The sequence below is a fragment of the Athene cunicularia genome (genome assembly GCF_003259725.1).
Source record: "Athene cunicularia isolate RWA chromosome 3 unlocalized genomic scaffold, athCun1 chr3_part1, whole genome shotgun sequence".
NCBI lineage: Eukaryota > Metazoa > Chordata > Aves > Strigiformes > Strigidae > Athene > Athene cunicularia.
Genome location: NW_020799097.1, coordinates 470,720 through 486,054, shown reverse-complemented (window position 1 = coordinate 486,054; position 15,335 = coordinate 470,720). Strand labels below are relative to the sequence as shown.

Genomic DNA, 15,335 nt, shown 5'->3' with positions numbered 1-15,335 from the left:
CTGCCGCGGCGGGTGCTTCTAAGCGGGCTGCAGATACCTTGGAGAGAGCCTCGCTGCTTTACCTGCCCCACGCGCCGCCGCTCGCTTTGTGCTGGCTGCTGGCTGGCAGCGGGAGCAGTCCCGCACCCCAGCGGTTCTGGCTCTGTCTCGCTGTTTCATCTTGTAGCAGGCAGACGCTCGCGTCGACGCAGGACCTGCAGGCTTCATATCTTCGTAATTAACAGGAGACACAATCAGGGCAAAAGCAGCATAATCATAGTTGTAACCGCAAAAGACGGAGGGCGGGGGGTGGTGTATTTTTCTGTGGAAAACCACGTCTGCCTTGGAAAAAACTTTGGGTTGTTTTTCCCATCTTTTCAGATTGTCCTTAAATGTTTGAAGAAGGAACTGAGCCCGGGAAAGTGGAAGTTGCCCTGAGAGACTTCTCAGTGTAATTCAGGTAATCTGAGCTGCTGTGGCTACACCTGTGGTGTTGAACTTAAAACCTGGTGTTATGTAACTGATTTCACTTGCCTGTTTGTCACACTCACGTAACCGAGCCTGAAGCTTTTCCCTTCTGACAAACTTCCCGGATGCAGTAGTGATTTCTGCATTTGATGTCAAGTATTGGACATGTAAAAATATTCCTGTGTGAGTGGCAATCCTGTATTTAAACACCCCCCCAATTACGTTCTTGTGCACCAGATTGTTTAGCTGGGGAAGGTGAAGCTGATGGAGATCCTGGTGCAGACCTAAGGGACCCGTGGTGGTGCAGGGCACTGCTCTCTTCTTTCAGGGGGGATTAGTGAGCCCCCGAGAATGCGCTGCACAGCACAAGGCTACTTTGAAAGTTGTTTCTGTGCTGCTTGAAAATCCGTATCTGATCGTATCTGAGTTGTTAAAGTTAGAATTTGGTCAATAGTTGGACGTGACCACCCTTTAAAAATGCTTTGTACCTGAGTTTTCTTACTCTAGTTCCTAAAACCGACTGTAGTCTGAAGCTCTGTCTGGTGTGGCTGCCCAGTGGCAAAACATTGCACATGCCTGAACCAGTGGTTCAAAAATTCAGAAGTCTCAGTTCCGGGTTTTAAAAGTTGGGAAATGGTGGGGTGAAGAACTAGTTTGTGGGGTGTTTTTTTTGCTTTCCCCCCGAACCTGGCTTCTTTTTTTCCCCTGGTGAGTGTATATGAGCCAATACTGCTAGATGATATCATAAAGCCTACCCAAAGGAGAGGAGGTAACCCAAAAACGTTGGTTTAAGACTGCTGCTTTTTGTGCTTCCTCTTCTCCAGAGTATATTTTGGATTAATGGGGAATTCAGATAAAAAGACAAACATGATACTGACCTGAAGACTTCCTTCTTAGGAAGGAGGGGAGTTAATCACTGTAGGCCATGTAGGGCAGTAATTTCTCTCAGCAGAACAGGTACATTTTGCAGAGGCTGTCCGTGGCCTATGCTGCAGTCTTGTCTAAAGTTTTCTTCCAGACTAGTCAATTCATGTCACACTTCCAGCAACATCATTCCTTTGACTTTTAAATTCTTGTTATGCTTTTGTCTGTCCTGGCTGCCACTCCAGAGGCAGCTCCCTTAGATCATTGCCTTGACCATATTGTCCTATTTAAATTCTCTTTGTGTTTCTGCTTCTTACCATTATGGTATGTAAGGATTCTTGTCTTCATTTTGAGCTGTTTGATGGTTTATCCCCAATCTGTCGCTGAGGTCTTGCTCAGTGCCAAGAAGGGAACTCCCTGCTCTGGTGCCTGGGATGCCAGAGTTTGTTGCCTACTCGTTACATGATCTCACCTTTAATAGGGTACATCCTCTAGACCACCACATAAACACCTTCTGACAGAACAGAAACGTTAAATTTTTTGTTGTGCTGAATACAGAAGCCATGTCAGTATTGTCTCAAACTCCGTTTTTTTTTTTTTTTTTTTGCAGCAGACTCCTCCTTGTCGTAGGCTGTAGGTTGTTTAGGATGGTAAATTCCTTTATATGTTGCCTGTATTGCAGATAATACATTCAGGTGTCTGATTATTACTGAGGTTTCAATAATAATACAAATTTTAAGCAGTGATGAATGCTATAAAAACCTTAAGAAGAGGCCGTAATGCAAGAACGAGGGCTTTTGCAATACCACAAAGGCATAATTTTTCCATCAGTTTCATTCTATTCCCCACTCAGTACCACAGGGTGGCATTAGGAGTGACGACTTGCAATTCCATGTAGCCGTGGTCGTATGTTCTCCGTGGTGTGCTGTGCAAGCTGACAGTTTTTGAAGAGAGAAAATCAAGTTGTGAAGTTTAAACTAACCACTTGGGGATTAACGCCGCGTACTTCAGAGAGTCTGGTTTCATTAGCTGGTCCCTTACAAGTTTTTATAGAACCTAGATGATGTATTCAAATCAGGTGCTCTTTGAAAAGAATTTCCTAGGACTTTTAAAAGGAAAGGTAAAGAATTCTCTTAGCTCAGAGGTGGTAGTCCGTGGCGTTGTGGTGGCGGAGCGCGTCAGCCGAGGGAAGGCGGACTGTCTGCTGGCAGGTGTGAAGGGCTGGCTGTTAACATTCTGCTCAGCACAGCCTCATTCTCTCACCGTTATCTACCGCTGATAGCTTTTTTTTTTAACTTTGCGGCTTCAGGGTTATGTTATCTGGTGATAAGGATTTGAATTAATGATATTTGTATTAATATATCTCTCCCCCCGCCCCTGAGTACTGTGGAGAAGAAATCATGATTGCATTGTGTGTGTTTGGTTTAGTGTTTAAACAGGTTTCTACTGATAAACTGTGGCTAAATTTAAATAGTTCCATGGGTCTTTTCCAGCCCTGTGGGCTTTCAGGGACTACTAGAGAGTATGAAAGTCTTTTAACTTCTCAGCTCTGCTTAAGTAATGCAGACTTGTAAAAATACTCAACACCAATGAAGATTTTTAGGCCACCTAAATCTGGAAGAAATGGTAGGAGACCTTATAGTGTGATATCTGTTGTGGAATTTAATTTGGCCAGTTGTAGCTCTGAAAATGAAGGGAATTATGACAGCAGGTACTAATTCATATCTAAATTTTAAAAAGATTGCATGTATAAAGTGTGTACTGTAGTTACAAAACACTTAAAATCATAACTCCACTGTTAGTCGTTACTAACTGCAAGCATGAGGTATTTTTTAGTCTTTATCAATCTTGCTTCTTTCAAGTGCAGCTTTTTACTTCATTTAAGAAGTGGAGGAGTGAAGAGTGTTCTGCCATAAAGCAAATGCTGAGGGAGCCTAGTTCCCAATTTATTTAAAAAAAACCAAGAAAAGTGACAAAGCAAAGGGATAAAAGCCCTTAGTTTTAGAGAAGACAATGGCAAGTATGGTTAATTAAAGTTTTACATTTGGATTATTTTGGTTTTCCTTTCTTAAAGAAAGAAAAAAAGTCATTTGTGTCCACAGCTGGTCAGATATTTGGCATGTTGTTGGATCATAGGTGATTAGAAAAGCAGCTGCTGGAGCTCTGCCCGTGTTAGGTCTGTATGTGGGAACAGCAGTAGAAGACCAGGTAGGGCTGAATGTAAGGACTGAATATTCTAAAAGGGATTTTTTTAATACAGTCTGCAAAGAGAGGTTAGCTAGGTGGCAGGGAAGGGATGAAGTTTCCAGTTCTACTGTAATGTGTTCGGCGTTACTGTTTGTAGGTCATTTTTTTTTATAGCGAGGGGATGCATTTGGAGAAGCAACTGATGGCAGCAGTAAATAAATATTAAGAAAATTTGAGCTGGTAGTAATATCAGTTAACTTGCTCTGTGATTGTGATCCTCCAGGTTGTATAGCAGAGCAGACAGCAAATTATTTGGCAGTAGGTGTGTGTGAAGTACGGACATCAAGACCTTTCTTGCTCTGGTTACCTAGTGGATGCAACCAAAGTATGGTTTGGGTGGTTTTTTTGTTGTTTGGGTTTGGTTTTGGTTTTTTTTAACACCTTGCAGTTTGAGTGAGCCTGCAGGTCCTGAGAGGCTTCACCAGGGTTGCACAGCAGAGCAACCCCGCTGCGTGGGCACCGTGGGCTTACGGCCAAAGGCTGGGGAAAAAACACAACAGTATTCTTTGAGTTTGCTTATTTATATTAAATTTTGTTCTGCAGTGCTTATGGACTCTTATCTTTTTTTTTAAAACAGAATGATGACATCAAAGGAAATAGTGAGGTGCTGGTGGGTTTGACTAGTTGGGTACAGACAAACTTTTGAAGAAGGTATCGTGTGTTTCTGGCAGCTCAGATGAAATTAAAGGTTACCTGGGGCTATACATGTGTTCACTTTCCTACTGACTGTGGCAAATGGCAGATATACTTTTAAATTTAGATTAATGTAAATTCCTTGTTCTATACTCTTACACCATTTTAGTAATGACCAATACTCTTTAAAAAAATGGTAACTTTATAGACTCGTGAAGTTGGTAAAGGTGAAGTTGTGAAGGGCAAAATCCTAACTCGAAACATTTCCTAATAAAGATTTCATTTTGGTGAAAAGGCAATTTTCCAGTTCTCTCTTGAGCTCCGGTAAGCGGTTCTGGGAACCTGCAGGTTAACGTGGCTAGAAAGGGGGTTCTAAGATTCACACTGGAAAAGCTGGAAGCACAGATTGCCCAGAGATCCCCTCCAGTGTTATCAAGATGAGCCTTCCCTTCCAGAGCGGGAGAGCTAAGCTATTAAATTAGGATATTTCCAACTTCTTATGGCTTGACAATCGTGGTGCAGTATTTCCGTTCTCTAACGTTAACAGTGCTTTATTTTAAGGAAACAGTTTTAGCTGCTAAGTTTGCTCTTGTTCGCAGGCTTGCGGTCAGTTTTCTGTATAGACATTACTTTGAAATTCAGCCTCAGAAATCAACAGGGCAGGTTGTAAAAACCTATTTCGGTTCCTCAGGCTTTTGGGCAGTAAAGAAAAATAAGAGTTTTCGAAGCCTCTCTGGTTATTCCAGAAAAACCCTTTTTGTATTCTAGGCACCTCGTGTCCTGACTTCGATGTACCCTCTCTTTAGTTCTCTGGAAAATGGATCTGACTGTGTGATACGTGTTTAAACACGCAGTGTTGTCCTTAATAGCTTGTAGTTTGTCTGTTCCCCCTGTTTACTAAAAACAGAAATATATTATGTACCTAAAATAATACCTTGTAATACTCTTCTAAAGCTTTCTTTGGTTTTGTGACTTAAACTTCAGGAGAAGTGGGCTACTAACACGCTGTGCCAATAGTCTGTCGTCTTGCACCTCGCCTGTAAATCTTTCGGGGCAGGGATTTCCTTCTGTTCTGGGCATTCAACAAATAGTTATGTATGTGAAGTGAAGTCTTGTTGTGTTACAGTAATTTAACTGGTTTGGAGTTCTACCCGAATTGGAGTTTTTTTCCTATTGTCTTGAGGCCATCTGGAGCTTCTGTTAACCAGTGTTAAAAGCTTTTGAAGGAAACCCATGATTAAATATTGTTACTTGTTCTGTATTTAACTTGCAGCTAGTAAACTCAGCTTCCTGCTAGGTGGGAAGATTGCTGGTCTCATTCTTAGACCGGTGCTGTGGTGCTTTATCTGTGGCAGTGGATTAAAGCACTAAGGCCTGGCTGGGGACGGAAGGGATGGTGTTCTATGCCTTGGGAAAAAGCTGAGCTGGAGCAGAAGGGCCAAGGCAAGGAGTCAGGAAGTGGTTAGCTCCGAGTGTTTGTCCTGGGCTGGGCTGGAATAAAGGGGATTTTCTTCCTGGGAGCGGGTGCAGAGCCGGAGTTGGGTGGGGGTGAGGGTGCTCTCGGTCACTCGGGGACGGGCTGGGTGTTGCCCAGCAGCGTTTGTACCAAGTCAAGGGCTTGTCACTTCTCCTGCTGCCCGGCCAGCGGAGCCGGGGGGGGACGCAGCCAGGACACCCACCCGGAGCGGCCAAAGGGACGTTCCAGACCATATGGAGTCCTGCCCAGTATCTAAACTGGGGGAGCTGGCCGGGGGCAACACGGCTGTGGGACTGACTGGGCATGGCTCGGCGGGTGCTGAGCGCTTGTGTTGTGCATCACTTGTTCTGTATATTTATTATTATTATTCATTTCCCCTTCCTTTTCTGTCCCATTAAACTGTCCTTATCTCAACCCATGAGTTTTACTTTTGTTTTCCCATTTCTCTCCTCCATCCCGCTGCGGGGGGAGCGAGCGGCTGCGCGGTGCCGAACGGGGGTTCAACCACAACAGTGCTAGATTTGATTTCCTAAACTACTCGATTGCCCATTCTTTTTCAAGAAAGCTTACTATATAATATGTGCATGTTTTTGCAAAGTCTTCAAGAGTAGCTTTTGATCCACAGTATCTTTTTTTTAAAAAAAAAAAAAAGAACCATTAACTCATAGACAGTTTCACTGCAAAGTTAGAATTCATTCTCTTGGTCTTAGTCTGTTGGTTTTTTTCACTTATGCCCTTCTAGACTGAAGTCAGTTTTGACTTGTAAAGATCTTATGCCAGCAATTCTTGTAAGAAAGCTTTATCTTAAAACTCTGTGAGAGACCCAGCCTTTAAGTTTTTAGGACACTATGCTCCTAGAGGGTGCATGTTATTGCCCAAAGATGCTCTGTTACTCCTGTTGCTGTAGATACAGAAGCAACATTTTAAAGTATTCTTAATACTTTTGTGCACAGTTGTTTACGCTTCAGTTGCTTATCTCTCACACTGATGGGAGCAGAGTTTGGAATTTTAAATTAAACTAGGAGAATTATCAGAAATGGCTAAAATACACTTTAAAAGAAGATGTTGCCAGTCTACTCACCTAAGTATAAACAGCTTATCTTTGGTCTGTTAGATGTATCGCCCTGAAATAACTTCTAGATCGCTTTCTTTTTCCTACTAAGAGGCGTAGGGGAATGAAGGAATATTTTCAATCTGTTACATCTCTTAATGTTTGACTGCTGATAAAAGGCAGATTGGAATATGAACCAAGAGAGGATGGAGAACAAAGACATGAGTGAGACAGCAACAGATATTTTGGATAGGCAGAGGGGGAGATGAGGGAATGAAATCAAATCTTTGAGGTTTTTGTTCAAATTCATAGTGAAGAAAAAGTAAAAACCCCTGAGTCTTTTTACTGCAATCCATTTTAGATGAATAAATGTGAGCACCTTTATATCATCAATAAATTTTTAGACTTTAAAATTAACAAAGCATTTATGACAATTTAGAAATGATTTAAAATTATTTAAGTCAAATGACAGTTGAAGACATACAAGTTTGGAAGCCCAAACCAAATGGTTGAAGTGCTAAACCGGATGTGACAGCAGTAACTCGTTCTGCAAGTACAGATATGCCCTGAATTTTTATTCAATATCTTCATCTCGGTGACGGGTTCATTCACGTTTTTAAAAGTGAATGAACTGACAAGGGCTGAAGGCTTTTCTTTCACCCACCCGTGAGGATGCCTTCCTTCTAATTAGAAAATTGGTGGAAAGTTACTAAACTTCCTTCACTGCGTATCGCGTGCGTTTAAGATCAACATACGCCCCAAACTGGTATTCTAATTTTTATTTTTTTTTTAATTCCAAGTTATTTCTGAACATAAATAGGCATGAGCACAACTTTACCCTCACACCACAACTGCGGTTTTCTTATCGGTGATATCAAATATTATTTTTGCTGGTAAAATGCAACATCAAGAATCTGAACAGACTCCAGTTTAATAATTCATACATTAACTTGTATTTCTGTGTGGCTGATGAGGCTGCATTTCAGTGCAAACCAGCATCTGGCAACGGTTATCAAATAAAGATCAGAATTTCCTCTAGAGTATATTTTAAAGGTAGAAATACAAAAGAAACCAAAACCAGGTTTAAAGCAAAAAATAGTTAAAAATCTTGCTAATTAACTGTTCTAGTGACTAAATTAGAATAATCAAAACCCAGCGAGGAAGCCCCTGCAGCTCTGGGACCCGAATGGCGCAGTTTATGGTCTCTAAGGCAGGAGGACGCCGACATAACTGCAGTCGGGGAGGATAGCAGTGGGGTGGCTTAGGTGGTGGCCGTGGCATTCGCCGAGATTAATTCCCTCCCCTCTGTTGGAAGAGGAAAAGCTGCTTATTTAGGCCGTTACCTACAGCTGATGAGCTCCAAGAAGAGCGAAACCTTTTAAGATAGGTCCTGTAGTATTGGCCTAAGAGTCCTCGGGGGGGGCTTGTGTGCATTTCTGTGCTTAAGCTGCAGGTGGGATCAAGCCCCCCAGCAGTGTGTGGTCCAGAGGCAGCGGTGGCTGAACCTGTTCGAGCAAGTCAAGGGGAAAACCAGTCATTAGGTTTTAGTTTTTGTCTATATTGATGGTTTTTTATCCAGCCAGTGGTACATATAAAATGGATGCGTGTGTTGTGGGTGTGGGAGAGCTCGTAAAGGTAAGGAAAAGGGAGAACTGTGAGATGGAAGGATGGAATATAAACAGGAAAAAAAAACCCAAGGCAATTAGAAGTTGGAGTTTATGGTGCTATTGAAGATATTTCAGATAGTGACTGACTGTAGAACTCTCCACATTTCTCAGTATGGAATTTATAAATTAGCTTTTATATTAACTCATCAACCAGTGTTATTGTAGCTGTTGAAAGAGGGAGAAGGTGAATGGATAAAGGGAAATGGTAAACTTTTTGAAGGTTTGCATCAGACCTACTCAGCTGTAGTGTTGCAAGGTACAATACCTTACAGGATTTTTGTGCTTTAAGGTGAACGGTATGTCCCAACAAGTATATACAAATAACTTAGCATTTAATTTTTTTCTAATGTTATTTAATTATGTTTCTTCAGTGACTATTTTACTGCAGTGCAGATAATCCCCTGCTGAGTCTCAACACTATGAATTTAAATAATAGGCATCTTGAGCTAAAATCTCCAGTGGGGTTGAGGCTAGTCTTCCCATCACAGTAAAAACCCTAAATTTTCTATTTCTATGTAGACACACATATACACACACACAGTTATGTCTAAGGAAAAATAAATTATCCTTATAATATTATGGTGTCTTGGTAATTTCCAGCAGCCTCAGGCTCTGAAAACTTAGAGCATGAGTTGAGCCCGGACTAGCTGCAGTGGGAGCGGGTTGTGGCTGCCTCGGGCTCTCCGAGGTGGAGCAGCAGAGGCTGCAGCGCTGCCCCCAGCCCCTCAGCGTCCATCCTGCTCTCAGCTGGAGTGTGCCTGACTGCAAAGACTTGTAGACTGCAGTCGGCATTAGCACTGACTTCTCTGGCACGTAAAAGACAAGCTCTCTGCCAGGACTGGGTTTATCTTGCTGATTTCGGATTTTCTGCCTGAAAGTTGCTGCCTCTTGCCATAAAGCAGAAGCATGTTCTGTGGAAGCAGCACCACTCTCGCTTTACATTCAAGCACTGTTCTCTCACTGCAGGGAGGGAGATTCTCGATTTCACCAAGTCAGACTTGAGCAGAGCACTTGGGCACTCTTGCAGGTTTTCTGTGCTTCCACCTTGGGTGGGAGTGGAAATTTAGCCCGTGCTGTCAGAGCAAGAACTGATGTGAAGACCGAAACCTGTGGAACTAACCTCAACTTCCAGCTCTCCATACTTCTCACAATCCTTGAAGCTCTGGGAGGCGTCCAGCCAGAAGAGGTTGGCTCTGGCACACAAATTCAACCATGGTGGGTTTTAACAGCCTTTGAGGGAAAAATGCAGTAGGTTGAACCTACTCTTAGTCCTTTTTCTTAAGGGAAGCAAGAGCTGTAATGGAAGTGTCCTCTCCGGATTGTTAAAGGTTACACAAAGCTTTCTGAGGAAGAAATACCTATGGAAGTCATCCAGGACAGAACGCATAGACTCGCTGTCCCATCACCGTGACTGGAAGCAGAGTAAGTTCTTGATGCTGCTGCTTTTGCTAGAATAGCAAAACAGGATGTTCATCACGAAACACCTCCGCCTGTGAAATTCACCTCTTTATCAGATTTTAGGTTTTTCCCCTCTGAGAAGACTGGTGGTGATACAGATGGTTTCTGTCCGGGTGTATTTCTTTAAGCACTGGAAGTTTCAGCCTTCAGTTGAATTGTTATTAAAATTAAAATTCACTGTTATTCTTCAGTTATTTATATGTGCACCAACTTGATATGTTTTGAAAATCTGCTAGTCTCAGCACTTGAAGCAATCTATAGGCCTCTTGATTTTTCTTTTGATTGAGTTGTGGGTACAGTCTTTACTTTGACCATGACTTCTATGTTTTTTTAGCAGCAAGAGAGAAAATCGGATTTTTTTTATATCACACAATATAGATTTCTAATTTGGAAAACACTGGAGTGGGAAAAGGGGAAGCAAACCAAAACCAGATTAACACATCATCCTTCTGCTAAGAATGCCTCTGTGAAGGGTAGAGGTAAGAAAAATGCATCTTTCTACTGTAAGAGCAAGGTTGCATTTTGGGGCTAAAGAGTCAGAGATCAGGTCCTTGTAGTCTCACCATCCCCAGGTTAACTGTTGCTGTCACCAAACAAGTGTATAATCCCAAATGGGAAGCGGCCAGAGGGTGAACAGTGAGGAAGGAACTCATATTAAAAAGGCAAGCCAATTATTAAGAAGTTTAAAACGACTCTGTTAGCGACTGAATTTCATCTCCTCTTCTCTTGTGCAGTGTAGAGGTGTGTAAAGTCACACAAATAAAGGGGGGAGAGGGTTTAAATGTCCCATCCGAGGCTCTGAGCTGTCCCTCAGGGTTAGTATCCTGATGCTTTAGTCTAGTTCTGTGAAAGCATCAGACCAATACTCAGTCATGGTCCAAAAAAAATAAAGCTTAAATAGTCTTTAAAAATATTCTTAATGTTCTAGTAAAAATACTAAGTCTTTTAAAAAGGAAGACAAGCCTGTTGTTAGTGCTGCTGTATGAAGCAGTGGTGTACCTCCGCATTGAGTACTCTGTTTCTCCTTCATCTCTGAAAGCAGATGATGAAGAACAAAAGGAGTGGTAGAAGATGATAAAGGTCAGTCATAAGTATGAGTGATCTCTGTGCAAGAGGCAGCTAGTGTCCAGGTTCTAGAAAAGGGATGATGTCTGAGGGTGGTTCGTGTTCTTCCCGATACAGAAATGGGTGGAGGCAGGAGGAAGCATAAAATGGAACTGGCTGGTGGTGAGGCTAAAAGCAGCAGAAAGATGATGAGGCACATACTTTTAGTCTGACACAGAATGGTCGTTCCTATGTTTCTGTTTAAAAATAAACAAACAAATCTCCAAGAGTGCAGACTAGATTTTACAAGTTTCTCAGTCATAGCGAAGAGCCACGGAGGAGCCAGGACTCAGTGCTACAATCCTAACCCTGACCTTTAAAGCAGAATCCAACCTTTACAGAATAATTAAAGCATACCATCTCTGAACCTAATTAGAAATATTTTTGGAGTTTTCTGTGAAATTCAGAGGTTTTTGATTTCTAGCTTTATACAAATAGCAAGAAGTATTGCCTGGATCTCAAAGTACTTGGCTGTCAAGAAGTTAAGGTATCTCTGCTGGCAAGTGAGACTTTTCTTGCTGCAGGGACCTTCTGGGGAACCTCAATTTTCTGTGTAATTATCCTGAGGTTCAGCAGTGATTTAGAGTGGGGGAAGGAAGAAAGATTCTTTAATTAAACACTACTAATCCCAGGTCTTGGTATCTTCAAGCCAGAGGCTCTTGAGCTTTGCCTTTGGGGCACTCAAAGAGTAGATGGCAGGAAGGGTAAGGGAAGCAATGTGAAATCTTAAGCCCGGTCTACAGAAAACAATTGCACTGTCTGGCATGAGAAAGTCTGAGGCTGGATGGAGGCTGGGCATTTTGTGCTGTGGCCAAAGCCACAGGAAGCTGTCTGGCATTTTTGGTATTTGTTCAGTTTAAGACTGTTCTTAAAGAAACACTGAAGTTAGGATTTAACATTTCCCTTTCAGTCCTGGCCATTCCCCTTCAATGCATGCACTAAGGTACAGAGTTTACTGTGGCTTTTGTAAAAAATCTGATTTAACACTCAGGGTAGTTTGATGTTAAAGCTCTGTCCTGATTTCATCTTCTGAATCCGCGTTGCTGGGTGGTTTGTGTGCACGTTCTAACGTCTGCAGGCATTTGCACCTTCAGGTAGTGTGTAGCTACATGTACCCAAAGCCACAGGAAAAAGAAATATGTTATTTCATGGACAGAGGGGAAAACTTAAATTCAGTTACTTTTATTTTGGAAAGGCATCTCTCCGTGGTGGGCACTGGTCTCCCTACACTGCTTAGCCCAAGCAATGCCCATCTGTCGGGGTTTTGAGGAATGATGTAGATAGTAAGTGTTTAGAAGCAGCTCATCACAAAATGTGTAAGGCAAAACTGGATGGAAGAAGAAAAAACCCTCCTAAGTACCTGTTTAAACATGTAGTGTGATACTGGAGAATCCGCAGTGCGTTCGCATTGTCCTCTGTTGGTGCAGAAAGATACCTGAAATGTCTCTCCTGGGGTCTGTAGCAGTTTTGCTCCTTCCCTCTCATCTCCCCGTTTGTCCAAGTCCGGGGAGGTTCTGTGTGTTCCGTGGTGCTGCTCCTGGCCCCTCCAGCCATCCCCGTGCAGAGCCCTGAGCCCCTGTTCATCCTTGCTCTCCCCTCCTCGCTCAGGCTGTTGTGGTTTTCCATCCTAGGCTCTCCCTCTTTACGTGCACATTAATTGCTTCAGTCACCCTCTTCATTTGGCCTTTCCTCGGCTGCTCAGCTTTGGGATGTGCGCGTTGATCGGACTCGGAGGAGCACAAAGTGCATTTGGTACACGGGGTGACAAAATGAGCAGCGAAAAAATTTGGCGGCTGGGGAGGAGGCACGTTGGAGATGCTTAAAGTCATGACTGGCGTGGAGAGGGTGGGTAGTGATTGACTGTCCCTGTCCCTCGGCAGCAGAACTGGGAAGCTTTTGGTTGTGACAGGAGGTGCCAGGGGCAGAAACTCCAGCGAGTCTCGCTGCGGAGCGGTGTGAATGTCACAGCTCGTGGGCAGTAAAGGGACACACACGGGCACGCACACACACACACACACACACACACACACACACACACACACACACAGAGTTTTTTTGGGGGGGAAAAAGCTGTTGACGGTTACTAAATATGGAGAATCGCTTTGGCCCAAGAAGTCTTGGCACTGCAAACTTTTGGAACTTGAAAGGAAGTTCTTGGGAAGTTTTTCTGTCTGCTTGCCCCATCCTGTTTTTTCTTCCCTGTGCATCTGCTTTGGGTTCCTTCTGGAGACATGAGCCAGCGTTGGCAAGCTGGGTTTGGCCAGTAGCATGCTATTATTCCTGCAGTAGAATGCTGCAGTAAAATAATTAAGACTTTTAAGCAGGACAAAACATGTTTCTTCCTCTTTAGCGTTTTATCTGAGGTATTTTTATGACTCAAGTCTAACAAACTTCATCTGGGTTACTGTTACAGAAATCTTCAGGTCCAAATCTGACATCTTGTCAACGTGTAAGAAATTTGTTTGGCAGCGTAAGGTATGGACAGTTTTAGATGCGTGTTGCCGCTGTCCTTTTTATAGCAGTCTAGTGCCTGCTTGCTGTAGGCATGGACCCGGGGCTTCCTCAGCGTGGGGTGATGGTGTAGGGGATGCTCTGGAGTTGGCACTTACTGAAAGGGCAGCATATGGCAGAGGGCACCGCAACGCAGTGCTCTTCCCCGAGGTGGGCACTGGTCTCCCTGCGCTGCTTAGCCCAAGGTTGCCCATCTGTCGGGGTTTTGAAGAATGATGAAAGACGTACTACGTGTTTAGAAACAGCTCATCACAAAATGTGAAGGACAAAACCGGATGAAAAAACCCCACAACCCTTGGAAGTACCTGTTTAGATATGTGGTGTGATACTGGAGAATCCCCAGTGCATTCACATTGTCCTCTGTTGGTACAGAATTAGATTTGAGTGGTTTTCTCCACACATGTCCATCATAAGGTGAGCATCCATCTTAAGAATTTTTGTCTGCCTTGTCATTTTGATCCATGCATGTTTCTTGGCACTTTTCTCATGTGTTGTGCCACAAATGTTAAAAAAAAAAAAACAACAAACCAATGCACGACCAGCCAAAAAAATCAAACCTGATGCCCCACCAAAAAAATCAAACCTGATGCCCCAACCCCTTTCAAACAAAGAAAACCAGCCAAACCAAAAAAAGCAACACAGAACAAGCTGCAGGTTACTGTGCTTATTTTCTGATGTTGAATTGCATTGTGATTTGCATCTTTGGTATAATTGCAGTTTTCCTGGCTTTAGTTTATTCCTGGTTTGAACTTGAGATTAAAGTGCAAAGGTGAATATAGACTTTCCAGCTTTCTTCTTCCCAGCTTGACCACCAAGGGATCCTTCTGTATCTGATTGTTCAGGCTTTAAATACAGGTTTGTCAATTATTCTAACAGATCTCACATGACTGATGTAATTTCCACAGCTTTTCCAGGTATCTGCCAGCTTGTCTCTTCTCTCTCCACTCTATTTGTCTTTAGAATCTGGCCCAGCAAGATCATGTCCTAGATGTTTGCCCCCTCACACTTAATAGCAGGAAAGAATCAGTTAGGAGAGCTTGTGAGTCGAAATAGTAACATTTTGATTTTTAATTTTTTTTTTTTTTCTGGTGAGCAAGTACAGGATAGTTGATCTGTTCATCTAATGAAAATTTCAAATCTTTTGCTCCCTTGAAGACAGGCAAAAGCCTTGGAGGAGGTTCTGAGATCATGTTCCTTAGGACATGATTTTCCTGAGGGTGTACCTGAAAAATCCCTACAAGCCACTTCCTGAGCTGGGGTTAATCAGGCTTTGTGGACGTGTCCCTGCAGCACTTCAGAATCATGGAGAGACCAGGTTCCCTTTTTGGATCTCATTTCAAGGACGTTGCTGAACAGCTCGTTCACTCATTTGCTTTGCAGAGACCATGAAGGGTAATGCTAGCTCCTTCAGAACTTCAAAGTGTGTGTCTTGGTCACTCTAACCTGTTTAGCTGTGAGCGATGTGTGATGGTGTTCTGTGACCGCGGTCCCTGCGGCTTGAATGACCCCTTAAACCGACGCCTGCGAAGCACTGAAGTGTCTGCAGGGAAAGAGATTGGTGTCGTGCTAATGTCCTGACTTTAAATGTACGTTTTACCAGCCAGCAGCAAAATTAATTGCAGCCCTTAATACCGATTCTCGCTCTCAAACGCAGGTTCAGGTCTGGCGCGGGTCCCATCCGCCGCGCTGCCCAAGGGCAGTGTCTGCCCCTACCGTGTGCCGCTTGGTGGCACCTCCCTGCCCCTCGCCGGGGTTCACCTGCCAGCCCCGGGAGGTGACGCCTGAAGGGACGGTCACGGTGTGCAGCCGCTCTGATGTGGGGCTGGTTCCCAGGGGTTGGTCCCAGCTTTGCTAAAAAAAAAAAAAAAAAAAAAAA

General features: G+C 43.3%; 1 protein-coding gene across 4 annotated transcripts in view; it reads left to right on the top strand.

Moving 5' to 3' along the window:
- Positions 1-358: 358 nt before the first annotated feature.
- Positions 359-15,335, top strand: part of DTNB (dystrobrevin beta) — a 132,846-nt gene continuing 117,869 nt past the window's right edge. For all 4 annotated transcript variants that reach the window (XM_026844410.1, XM_026844407.1, XM_026844408.1 and 1 more), the window contains exon 1: positions 359-439. The gene's annotated coding sequence lies outside the window, so the exon portion shown is untranslated. The remainder of the gene's footprint in view (positions 440-15,335) is intronic.